Here is a 14,167-nt window from a genome sequence, read left to right on the forward strand (position 1 = left end):
TAGAAATGTTTCCAAACCTAAGAGAAATCCCAGGAAAAAAGCCAGCAAGAGTTTCAGTTGTATGCACTTGCCATGACAGCCTGAGTTCACAGTGGAAAGAGAGAACTGACTCGGGTGTTGTCCCCTGACCGTGACAGTTGACCTTCTTCTTCTTCTTCTTCTTCTTCTTCTTCTTCTTCTTCTTCTTCTTCTTCTTCTTCTTCTTCTTCTTCTTCTTCTTCTTCTTCTTCTTCTTCTTCTTCTTCTTCTTCTCCTTCTTCTTCTTCTTCTTCTTCTTCTTCCTCTTCCTCCTCCTCCTCTTCTTCCTCCTTTTCTTCCTCTCCTTTCTCCTCTCCCTCCTCCTCTCCCTCTCCCTCCCCCTCTCCCCCTCCCTCCTCCTCTCCCTCTCCTTCCCCCTCCCTCCCTCTTCCTCTCCCTCCCCCTCCCTTTCCCTCTCCCTCCCCCTCTCCCTCTCCCTCTCTCTCCCTCCTCTTCCCCCTCTCCCCCTCCCCCTCCTCCTCCTCCTCCTCCTTCTCCTCCTCCTTCTATTAAAACAAGGGAATCCCATGGAAAAAAGTATGTCCATTCCAAATCAAGATTTTAGTAGGCCTTACCTCTAAGGGTCATCGAATCTTCTGAACCTGCCTTCTTCTAATTTGTTGCTGTTAACTTTCTTGCAGTTGAATACCTCCTAGAGTAACACACATTGGGTGCTATAGCTATAGCCCAAGAGAAACAGACCTAACATTTGAGAATGTCATCAGAGTTTTGGAAAATATTCTGATACCATCATTTGATCAGAGGGACAGGCATCTGGGAGTCCTAATCTAGACTCAGGTGAGGGGCCTTTGAGTGTGTATCTTAGAGCTTTGACAAAAAAGCTTTGGCAAAAAAAGAAGAAATCCACAAAAGCACACCTACAAACCGGACTGTTTAGGGCATAAGGGAAGAATATATTCCAGTGTCTAACATTTAGATGAATGCTTCTTATGTGGAGGACAGGGCAGGTTATTTATTAATAACCGAAAAGTAACTAGGAGATAAAGTATGAAACACAAAACTACAAAATAACAGGAGCCTGCAGATCATAATCAGTGCTGTGGTAAACCAAGGAAGGGCCGTAGGACAGTTGCCCAGCATGACTGTAGTTTACATCTTTTGTCCCTATTGGTGAGATGAGGGTCAGCCTGAATAAGGAAGGAAGGAGGAGCAGGGTCTATGCCGCTCGCTCATAAGTTATATAGAAAGTGATGCAATCAATAGCCCACAGAACAGGTATGAATTGGAAAAGACAGTGGAAGAGGGTGAACACAGTGTGTGGTCCTGGTGAGAGGAGATCACATGATCATGGGCCGAGAAGGCACGTAACAGTATTTGTGACTCTCTGTGAAAAATGAGCGCTCTCAATGAAGACAACTTCAGTCTTCAGCCATACAGGGCCACTGGGCAGGACTTGATCACTTATCCCCCCCCTCATCATTTCTCATTTTTAATGGGTAAGTCTACATTCTCTCTTGTTCATTCTTTATCCACATCTCCTTATGCTTCTCAAAACTGAGATAACAAACTCAAAGCGACTAGCTCTGCTGACTTTGGTGACTGCAGATTGCCCAGCACCCCATAGCTTCCTGAGTTAAATCCAACAGGAGTGAGGAAAGTCTCCGTGGATCCACAAAGCGCACATGTGGATGAGAAGTGGTAGGATACAGTGTCTTTTGTCAAGGGTAGGACTCTTGCTTGCATGGGTGATAGCCCAGGGCTTTGTCTGCTCCTGTGTGTTGTTGTCATCAGCTTTTTTGTTAGGAAAAAAGCAGACACTGTCATCGTCTGCCCTTGGAAATAACTTTTTAGTAACTGGGCATTCTGGGATTCTTCCTGCCTCTGGGTTTTATCCTGATTTTGGTTTTGTGGAGTTGGTTGTTGTCTTGTTAGCCTGATTACTGAACATGACTTTGATTTTGTAAAGCTTTAAATTTTGAAGTAAACAGCACTTTATACAGTGTGTACATTTTTCATAGTTCAGTATATATTATTTATATAATATATGTATAATATGTGTTTATATATTACAAATTTATTATATAATATATAATATGTATTTTACATATAATAAATATATGATTTACATTTATATATAAATAATCTATATAATATAGATTTATAAATTATATTTCTATTTTAATGTGTTTATATTAATATGTAATTAGTATATTGTATAATCAAACAAAAGTAAGACAATCTTATGATTTTTTGAGCTGTTTTATTTTGTTTCCACGTAAATACACTGTCTCATCTCTAAAACTAATAATGACTGGCTTATATTTGTAGGCATATGTGAACCTAATATTTTGAATCCTAGTACTTAAATAGCAATTTCTTCCATTGACTTCTTGTTGGAATCGCTTTTACAGAAAAAGGCCAGGGCTGAAGGATGTCTGGAACAGGTGTTTACTGGATCTGGCCAGCCAGCCTGCATGGCATGCAACAGACATCAGGAGTGCAGCTACAGACGACACACTTTTATAGGCTGTGTGCTTTGTTTTACATCAGCTTTTAAAATCTAAGGAAAGCAGAAGGAAGGATTAAAGGTTCATAATAACTTTTACAAGACTGGGCAGTGGCAAAAAAAAAAAAAAACCTCAGGATGTTATGAGGTGTTAAATAAATTGAATTGACTAAACTCTCAGCCCCATTGTCATGATGGCCTTTACACTTCTCACAAGGTGCACACAATTAGGTGTTAGCCTGATTGGAACAATACATTTCCGACTCCCAAACAGGCTCATTGACTTGAGATGGATTGTGTGGCCACAGAACTCCTGCTCCAATCAGTAGTGGTTTTAACATTTACAGAAGTATGCATGAAAAAGAAGTAAAAAGCAAATCATAAAGTGATGGCAATGTGTAGTTAAAAGCAGATTTTTTTTCATTTTCTCCATTACTGAACTATCCCCCCAAGGGTGGTCATAAACAGACCCAGAGGCAGAAAGGAATAGGCATGCGTGCTCTCGATGTTGTTTAGAGTTATTTACTATTTTACGTGCATGGGTCTTTTCCCTACATGTATGCCTATGTGCCTGGTGCCTGCAAAGGTCAGAGGAGAGCTTTGGATTCCTGGATAGACTAATGAATGTTGTGAGCCATCATGTAAGGGCTGAGAATAGAACTCTAGTCTTCTGAAAGAACAAATGCTCTTAACCAGTTCACCGCATCTCCAACTTAACAATTTTCAAATATTACTGAGAAGACAATCTCTCATGGCATTTTAAGGACAGGTTCAAAATGGACACACAACCTTAGAGCAAACTTGTCTGTCCATTTTGCTATGTAAGTCGGTCTGCCAAGGGGCTTCCATGCTGTCTGCCGTATGGTCTCCTTTATCTCAATCTTACAATCTTTAAAACATCATATACTGAAGAGAGAACTACAAGAACACCAACAATAGCAGGAGGGTCCATGCATGATATTGCTGGGCAGGAGGTTAGCTCTAGGAGGGACTCACAACCTCACCCTCACCCTAAATAGGACATAAAGAATAAACAGGTAGTAGTTCAGGCCCCACAAAGGAGGCAAAGACCAACCAGTTTGTAGTGGTCAACTCTAGCTGGATCCAGCTTTAGGGAGTTTCACTCAAGACCATAGGCCCAGTGCAGCTGTGGCCTCCCTTAGTGAGTTTTTCAATTATAGTGGTACTGAGGTTGGAGAGATAGCTCAGTGGTTAAAGCATCTACCACTCCTGCAGAGGCCCCATGTTCCCAGTGCCCATGTCAAGTGAATTCTAGGTAAGAGAAGAAAAAGAAGAAGGAGGAGGAGAGGGAGGAAGAGGAGGAGGAGGAGAAGAGGAGGAGGAGGAGGAGAAAGAGGAGGAGGAAGAGGAGGAGGAGATAGAGGAGGGGGAGGGAGGAACAGGAGGAGGAAGAAGAGGAGGAAGAGGAAGGGGAGGGGGAGAAAAAGGGAGGAAGAGGAGGAGGAAGAGGGAAGGGAAGGGAGGGGGCACAGGGAGGTGAAGGAAGAGAAGAAGAGGAAGAAGAGGAGGGGGAGGAGGAGGAGGAAGAGGAAGAAGAAGAAGAAGAAGAAGAAGAAGAAGAAGAAGAAGAAGAAGAAGAAGAAGAAGAAGAAGAAGAAGAAGAAGAAGAAGAAGAAGAAGAAGAAGAAGAAGAGGAAGAAGAAGAAGAAGAAGACCACCATCAGGGCATGCACAGAGGAAGGAATAATCACAAGGAGAAGAAATAGAAGACCACCATCTGTGAGGGGAGTAATATCTCTGTTCCACTTAGCCCAGTTCTTCTTCTAAAGAATGTATTACTGCTTGCTTGCTTGAGCTAACTAACTCTTTACTGCTTACTGATTAACCCTTCTCTCCTGGGAACACAGGAACTGATATTGTGGCCAGAGTGGAGAGGAAAGTGGAAACAGACAGCCACAGGGGGGCTGGGAGCCGAGGCAGGGTGCAGGAGGCCCTGTGGTGCTGTACAGTGGAGGGCAGCAGGGAGCATGATGGCGGACTACCCACGGCACACTGATTGAGACTGAAGAGAAACCAGTGTGAGTTCGAGCTCACGGGCGGGCGGTACAGCAGTTCATCTCTCTAGCACTTTTCTATGAAGCACTGTGTACTCTGCTGAAACATCGTTTGAACATTAGTGATGCTTTTGTATAGACACTGCTTGCCAGGCATGTGAGTCTCCTGCTAGTCAGATCATCTGAGAATACTAAAACCTCAGGTTCCACATCAGCTCAGTTAAATACACGGCATAAATTCACCTCCACTGAACAGGCTGGAAAATGGCGTCACAGCATGGGAGCAGCCCAAGATCTCTACAGGCACCATGGCCTCTGTGGAATAGCTAACATTGCTCTAAACAATGATTGCATCTATTCTAATAAAAGTCTATGGCTTGTGAACAAGTTGGAGAATAATTTCTTCACTACATCAATTTTGTGTGTTATGGAGTCTAGGCTGAAGGCTATAGATGAGAAAACATGTAACTAGACTATTCTGGGTCTCAAAAGTTGATAATCCCAACACTGGGGAGGCTAAGACAGGAAGATTGAGATCTTGAGATCTTGAGGTCAGCCTAAGATACACAGTGAGTTCCAGGCCACCTTGAGCTACATAGCAAGACCTGAGAACAGGAAGGAAGGAAGGGAAGGAGAAAGGGAGGGAGGGAGGGAGGGAGAGAGAAAGGGAGGAAGGGAGGGAGGGACGGAGGGAGGAAGGGAGGGAGGGAGGAAGGGAGGGAGGGAGGGAGGGAGGGAGGGAGGGAGGGAGGGAGGGAGGGAGGGAAGGGACCATCGACAGCAGCCAGAAAAAAGACATTCAAGCACTGACCCCAGCCACATTGACCCAGAGAAGCCAGAAGAAAGGCTGAAACACTCAAGCAATGGCCAAGGGTACCACTAAGATAAACAAATCTGTGACGGGGAGATGAGAAAGAGAGAGTATGCAGTAGAGAGATGGGAGAGAAATCAAAGCCAAAGGGTCAGTGCACTGTGAAGAAAGGTGGAGCTGGAGGCTCAGTGGTGGAGAGGAAGCCGGGGGATATGGGGAGGTCCTGACCTAGGGTCTTGCCAAAGGACATGTCTGGGTCCACAGTCCTGTTGCATCTAGAGTCCTTATCAATGTCTGTGGCCTGCGTTACCACCAAGACCAAGCAGATGTCTGTGGTCTGGGATGTCACCAGAGATCATGTGGATGACTGAGGGCTGTGTTACCACAGGGGGGGATATGCTGATCAGGGATCTGCTGATCTGAGTGGCCTGTGCTGCCACCTAAGGCCATGGGGACATCCAGGCCAATGCTGCTGCTGCTGCTGCTGCTGCTGGGTCATGTCTGTGTCTGTGGTCCTATGGCAGCTGGGTCTGTGTTGATGCCCCAGGTCCATGTTAGCAAAAAAGTCCATTTACATGTCCCTGGTCTGGACTGTCAGGGTCCCCTGAAGGTTGATCTCAACTTGCTATCCCCCTGCCTCAGTCTATTGCATGTTGGGTAATAAGAGTGTAGAGTGTAGAATCATGCCTAGGTCCGCATTTATTTTTGTTTAATTTCTTCTTCTCTGTTTCTTTCTATCTTCTTCTTGTAGAACTCTGGTCTGATGTTTTGTTTTGTTTTGTTTTGTTTTGTTTTGTTTTGTTTTGTTTTGTTTTGTTTTGTTTTGTTTTGTTGGTGTATTTGTTTTGATTTCCTAACCTATTGGTCTAAATTTCCTTTTCTCTGATTTTCTATATTTCTTTTTCCTCTACTTGTCAAGGAATTTCCTCCGCTCTGTGTGACATTCTTTGGATTTTCTGAAGAACTCTTCCTTGCTCCTGTGGGCTTTGTTGCTTTCTCCATTTCTTTTTGTTATAATTACTCTAGTCTTGCTCTCTCATGGAACATCTATTCACTGACGCTTTGGTCAATAGTCTCCTACCTTTGGATAGTCTAACATGTGTCGTCTGTATCTCTCATCTTTCATGCAGTAGGTTTCCTTCTGATTCCTGTTCACTGTAAAGTGTCCACATATATTTAAGAGTTCAAAGTTGATTAAAAGTGGAAAGGATATTTGGTCTTTATAAATAAAGCAATTATGTCATCTTCTACAAGACAGATGAATCTCAAAGACATTACACTAAGTGAAATAAATCCATCACAGAATCATAAATCCTGACCAACTCCACTTAAGAGGTTTCCAAAGTTATTAAATCCAGAAATAGAAAAACAGCAGTTGTGGGTGGCAGGGATAGGAGTTGTGTGATGGATAAAGAGTTTCAGTTTTATAAGGTGAGAATTCTGGGGCACTGTCCTATGCAGTCATGTAAATTTTCTGAACTCAACACTTAAGATAGAACATTTAATTCCAGCACTCTGGAGGCAGAGCCAGGTGGGGGATTTTGAGAGATCAAGACCACCCTGGTCTACACAGTGAAGACAACCAGGATCATTTATAGAAGCCTTATATCAAAGAAAATGGGAGTTTTATTTTGTAATTTTATGCCACAGGATTGTTCTTAAGTTATTAGAATTAGAAACTCTGAGAGCAAAGACAGAAATGGATTGTCATGATATTAATCTCATTAGGTCTTTCTGACGTCCTGCGTGGATGTATTTTAACAAAGACACAGTGTGTCAGGGACAGGGAGACCAGTGTGCCCACGGTAACCTCCTAAGCCGTTACCCATGTGAGTGATGCTCAGGAGGGATGGCAAAGCTTTCCTCAGGAGCCCCAGACCACGTGTTTATGAATAATCGATCAGTGTGTCCAAAGGCAAGCAAGTGCATCGTCCTGCTCCCGGGTGTTTACAACCCGAGACTGCTCAGCAGTCACCACTTTTCCATTGATTTATCAATCAATCCTCCCATTTTCTTGTCTGCAAGTATTTTTGCCTTTTTAAAAAAACCAATATTGTTGTAGTAGATATTAAAAGGGTTCAGAATATGACAAGGGGCCTGAATCTGTCCTCTGCCATCTTCACCCAGAGAACACACTTGTTTTCTGTGCCTTCACGCCTAACATGTCTCCTGTGCTGGAGATGGTTCCGGGAAAGCGTGAGAGACTGAGAACCAAGTGACCGAAACCAGAGTCTGGTCAGCCCCTTTCCTGTTGCACAGCTGTAAATCAACTTCCCTCGCTAGTTCCATTCCTTTATCCACACAATTAAACTGTTATCATGGGCTTATTTTTACCATAATGTGAAAAACACATATGAAAGTTATAATATAAAATAATATATATAAAACTCATCAGAAGCATAATATTGTCTTAATAAATGTTAATACTTCTCCTCAATTCAGGATTAGGTGTTCAATTTCTCGTCTGCTGGCAACTGTCCCTTTCAGACACTAGCATCATTGTGAACTTAGTCTCTGTGGTGATGCACCAGTCACCTCTCAGCTACCCCTGCTTGCACGCCCTTGCTACCTGAGATTCCACTCCTCGTCATGACATTACATCATCTGGACTCAATGTCATTCATTTGGAATCAGTGAAAACTTTTAAGTTTTTTAATTAAAATTAATGCAATGATTTCTAGCCCTGTAACCAAATATTCTTCTACCTTATCAACAGCATTGCTAATTTCAAACTTTCCCTCGAAAAGTAAAAAGAGGCCTCAGCCAGGTGTCAAGAGCTGAAACTCCATGTAAACTCTCCCTGAGAGTCAGTTTTTCTCATTTTCTCGGAAGCAGAGAGTTACTGACTACCATCCTCTGCTGAATCGTATTTTTGGGAAACCATAATGTGATTGCATACCAAAGCCAACTTCAGCGGGAACATGCCAAGGTTTCAGTGAACCATTGTGCATACAATCAAAGATTTGAACGATGATGTCCGAGACACGTTTATTTAGGGTGAGGGAAAGGTACTTGATACACAAGCATGAGGACTTGAGTGCAAACATCCAGAACCATATCAGGCATGTGTGTGATGTGTGTCTAGAATCCCAGGGCTGCTACAGCAAGATGGGAAACAGAGACAGGAGAATCCCCAGAAGCTTGTGGGTCGGCTAGCATGAAAATCATGAGTGAAAAACAAAGTGCCTGCTTCAAACAAGGTAGAAGGAGGAACATACACTCACAGACACACACACACACACACTCACACACACACACACACACACACACACAGAGCCATGCTTGCATGCACTAGAATGTGCATACACACACACACAGAGCCATACTCACATGCACTAGAATGTGCACACACACACACACACAGCCATGCTCGCATGCACTAGAATGTGCATACACACACACACACACACACACACACACACACACACACGCATGCACATACATACTTTTTATTAACTAAGTATACAAATACAAAGTGCTTGCTTTGTTCCAGAAATAGCCCTATGTGCTTGGTAAACATGAGTCAAGGAAATGAATTTAAATAAAGAATGCCTGCCTCATACATAGCTCATATCAGAGTGGAGAGAGATAGACAATGAGAATGAGGTTCAGTAAATTATAAAGTACTTTAACATAGAAAGGAAGATCAGAACTGTAGGGAAAGTGACCTCACTCAGACAGGTTGCAAATGTTAATATATCTTAGAGACTGCCCCTTATTCTTGATAGTTATTTGAACAGAAACCATCCTTAAACAGAAGATGAATGTTTCTGATCAGTAGGTATCATGTTAAAAGTCTTGGAGAGATCAGGAATTCAAGGCACATACCTAAACATAATAAAAGCAATATACAGCAAACCAATAGCCAACATCAAATTAAATGGAGAGAATTTTGAAGCAATCAATCCCACTAAAATCAGGAACAATACAAGGCTCCCTATCTCTTCAATATAGTGCTCTAAGTTCTAGCCAGAGCAACTAGGCAACAAAAGGAGGCTAAGGAGATACAAATAGGAAAGAAAGAAGTAAATGCATCACTATTTGCAGATGATATGATAGTATACATAAGCAACCCAAAAAAATTCTACCAAAGGACTCCTACAGCTGATAGCTTCAGCAAAGTGGCTGGATATAAAATTAACTCAAACAAATTAGCACCCTTCCTCTACATAAAGGATAAACAGACTGAGAAAGAAACTAGAAAAAAATGACACCCTTCACAACAGTCACAAATAATATAAAATATCTTGGTGTAACTCTAACCAAGCAAGAAAAACATCTATATGACAAGAATTTCAAGTCACTGAAAAAAGAAATCAAAGAAGACCTCAGAAGATGGAAAGATCTCTCATGATCATGTCTCAGTAAGATTAATAAACTAAAAATAGTCATCTTACCAAAAACAATTTACAGATTCAATGCAATCGCCATCAAAATTCCAACTCAATTCTTCATGGAGATAGAAAGAGCAATTCCCAAATTCATCTTGAATAACAAAACAAAACAAAACCCTGGATAGCAAAAATAATCCTCAACAATAAAAGAACTTCTGGGGCAATCACCATCCTGACTTCAAGCTGTACTACAGAGCAATAGTGATTTAAAAAAAAAAAAAACCACCTGGTATTGGCACAGAGACAGACAGGTCGATCAATGGAACAGAATTGAAGACCCAGAAATAAACCTACACACCTATGGTCACTTGAGCTTTGATAAAGAAGCCAAAACCATACAGTAGAAAAAAGAAAACATCTTCAACAAATGGTGCTGGCCTAACTGGAGGTTTGCATGTAGAAGAATGAAAATTGATCCATTTTTATCTCCTTGTACAAAGCTTAAGTCTAAATGGATCAATAACCTCCACCTAAATCCAGATACAATGAATCTAATAGAAAAGAAAGTGTGAAACAGCCTTGAGAACATGGGCACAGGGGAAATTTTCCCGAATAGAACACCAATAGTTTATGCTCTAAGATCAAGAATTGACAAATGGGACCTCATAAAATTGCAAAGCTTCTGTAAGGCAAAGGACACTGTCAATAGGACAAAATGGCAACCAACAAATTGGGAAAAGATCTTTACCAACCCTACCTCTGACAGAGGGCTAATATCCAAAATATGTAAAGAACTCAAGAAGTTAGACTCCAGAAAACCAAATAACCCAATTTAAAAAATGGGGTACAGATCTAAACAGAATTCTCAACTGAGGAATCTCAAATGGCCTAGTAGCACCTAAAGAAATGGTCAATATCATTAGTCATCAGGGAAATGCAAATCAAAACGACCCTAAGATTCCACCTTACACCAATCAGAATGGCTAACATCAAAACCTCATATGACAGCAGATGCTGTTGAGGATGTAGAGAAAGAGGAAGACTCCTCCATTGCTTGTGGGATTGCAAGTTGGTACAATCACTTTGGAATCAATCTAGCAGTTTCTCAGAAAATTGGAAATAATTCTTCCTGAAGACACAGCGATGACACTGTTGTGGATTGCCCTGGTGCTGTTTTATTTTGATGCAAATTCCACTTCCCCAAGATGGGCTGCCTGAGACCAGGAGTGAATCATGTACTCTGGTGACTTCACGTGAACCTCCTCCCCTTTTTAACTTATAAAATGAAGGCTAGAGTCAGTGATTGGGCAGTGGAAGGGAAGGTGGAGCTAAAAGGTTTTGGACAGAGAAGGAGAGAGGAGAGAGAAGAAAGGATGATGGAGGAGGAAGAAGTGGAAGGAAGATGGAGCAGAAGCACGTGGCCTGGAGAAACCACAAGTTATAAGGGACCTCGTGGTAGTGTAGTGATAGAGCTGCCCAGTCTACATGTGCAGCTTGTACTCATATTGAGTTGTGTTTTCTTGCATAGGTTTATTCGGGTTGGAGATTTCCCAACATACCACTCCTGGGCATATACCCAAAAGGTGTTCCACTATATCACAAGAACACATGCTCCACTATGTTCATAGCAGCCTTATTTATAATAGCCAGAAGCTGGAAATGACCCAGATGTCCCTCCCCAAGAAGAATGGACACAAAAATGTGGTACATTGACACAATGATATATTATCCAGCTATTAAAAACAAGGACTGAATGAATTTTGCAGGTAAATGGATGGAACTAGAAAATATTATCCTAAGTGAAGTAACCCAGCCCAAAAGGACATGCATGGTATGTACTCACTGGTAAGTGGATATTAGCCAAAAGGCTCAAAATACCCATGATACTCACAGACCATATGAATCTTAATACGAAGGAAGGCCAAAGTGTGAATGCTTCAATCCCAGTTAGAAGATGGAACACAATAATCAATGGGGCAGGGACCTAGGTGGGAGAGGGGGAAAGGGGACAGGATCAGGTATGGGGGAGACAGAAGAGAAGCCCAGAGGGCCAGGAGAACGAATAGAAATATGCAGCAGTAAGGGAGTGGAGAACTTGGGGAACCACTAGAAAGTCCCAGATACCAGGGATGCTAGAGAATCCCAGGACCCAATGGGGATGACATTAGCCTAAATTCCCAACAGCAGGGAGATCGAACCTGAAGAGAACACCTTCAGTAGATAGATATGGTCCCCAGTTGAGGGATGGGGCCACCCACCCACCTCAAAAATTTTAACCCAGAATTAATTGTTCCTGTCTAAAGGAAATGCAGGGACAAAGAAAATGAAGCAGAGACGGAAGGAAAGGCCATCCACAGACCATCCCACCTTGAATCCATCCCATCCAGAGATACCAAACCCTGACACTAGTGCTGATGCTAAGATGTGCTTGCAGATAAGAACCGGGCATGACTATCCTCTGAGAGGCTCTGACAGCACCTGACTTAAGATAGATGCAAATACAGCTAACCAGTGGGTTGGGACTAGGGACCCCAGTGGAAGAGTTAGGGGAAGGATTGACAGAGAGCTAAAAGGGATTGCAACCCCATAGGAAGAACAACAACAGTATCAACTAATCAGACCCCTCAGAGCTCCCAGGAACTAAGCCACCAACCAAAGAGCATACATGGGCAAGTCTGTGGCTACTGCTACATGTAGCAGAGTACTGCCTTATCTGAAATCAGTGGGAAGGGATTTGCTTGGTCCTATAGAGACTTGATGCCCCAGAGAAGAGGGATGCTGGAGGGGTGAGGTAGGAGTGGGTAGGTAGATGAGGGAGCAACCTCTTAGAGGCAAAGAGGATGGGGGAAGGAGAGGGGGAGTCTGTGGAGGGGAGACCAGGAATGGGGCAACATTTGAAATGGAAAGAAATCAAGTAATTAATAAAAAATAAAGATAACATGTAAAATTGACAGAGAAGCATGTTAGAGAAAAAAGCAAGGAACAGCTAAGAATCAAACAGTGCCCAGTCATTCTTTCTGGCACCACTGCAATGAGTGGCCTCTTACTTGTACCCTCTCTAAATGACTCCAACCAGGACAAGTTCCAAGAGGGTCCAGCAAGTTAGGGGTCTGATTTATGGTGTAGACAACTTCCAACAACTATACATTTCTAAGGAAAAATAATTCTTTAAAAGAAAAAGATAATTCTTTATGACTTTGTGCACAAGTGCAGGAAATGGGTAGTGGACAACCAAGCATGATACGTTCCTCTAGCAGAAATGCTGACTCCATGCTGGCACGGGCTAGGTTAAGTAGCAAGATGGCTAAAGAGAACAATTGTGGGGTTTTGTTATTAATGTTTTATTTCAATAATCATACTGGTTTTATTTAAATTATACATTCGTTTGTTGTCTACAGGATTGCTGAAAAGGATCAGCCAGTTAAACATCTCCAAATCGTACTTTGACTCCCCTAAGTACAATTCAAAGACAGCTTTGTTCTCACATTGGCAGCCTGGTTCTAGAATCTCCAGTAGTGCTAGACTGGATAGATGGTGGTGTGACCCACTGGACTGCAGTGGCCTTTAGTCATAAGCCACACGCCAGTCTTCTGCTAGACTCAACAATTGTCAGCCAGCTGCACCAGCCCTTTAGCATTCCTCTTTATCTGGAGACAATCTCAAAAGACTTGTTAAGGAGGATCCTGAGCCAGCGCCATGCCTCTGCTGGAACAGCAGCCAAGATAGGAATGATCCCCAATTCCCAGGAAAGCAGTCGAAATAATCACACAGCAAAATTGAATCCATGGACAATATTTACAACCTGATGAGCTTCTCTGTGGTCATGCTGGTTGTGTCAACCATTTCAGATGATTCTTAGTGGGGACAGGAGACTTGAATTATTTTTGGTTTAAGCCTGTAATATCCATGACTTCTAATGTTGAAGAAGATATTAAAACAAAAAGAAGATGAAAGCACAAAAATCTATGGCTGACACATATAATCCCATCACTGGGGAGGCAGAGGCAGAAAGATGGCTACAAACCAGGGGCCAGCCTGGTCTGCACGACAAGTTCTATTCCAGAATGTGATGTTGAGATTCTATTTTCCATAGGGTAAGTCAAAACTTCTTATGGAAACAGCTAATTCTGGATTAGAAACACGAAATGCACCAGGTGAATCAGGAAGTTTGGTCAGAACAAAAGAATCTTTCAGACAGTGGAGAAGCATGCCCTAGCAAACAGGAGAGTGCTTAGTAGCTACTTAAAATGTAACAAGGTTCAATATGTCCATATGCTTCTAGAATTTCAATGTTGTTTCAAAAGTGCATCTATTCCTGCGTTTATAGTACCATGCTTCAAGTCATGCATGGTAGTAGACTTTGTACTCTGAGAACTTGGGGAAACTGGGACTAAAAATATCTGCACTTTAAGGGCAACCTGGACAATATAGAACGAGCCTGTCTTTAAAATATATACAAGTGGGTTAATCACTACACCTAATAGAAAAGTTCAAATAAGTATTGACTCTTTGAGAAAATCTG

The sequence above is a fragment of the Apodemus sylvaticus genome, chromosome 5, assembly GCF_947179515.1.
Source record: "Apodemus sylvaticus chromosome 5, mApoSyl1.1, whole genome shotgun sequence".
Taxonomy (NCBI): domain Eukaryota; kingdom Metazoa; phylum Chordata; class Mammalia; order Rodentia; family Muridae; genus Apodemus; species Apodemus sylvaticus.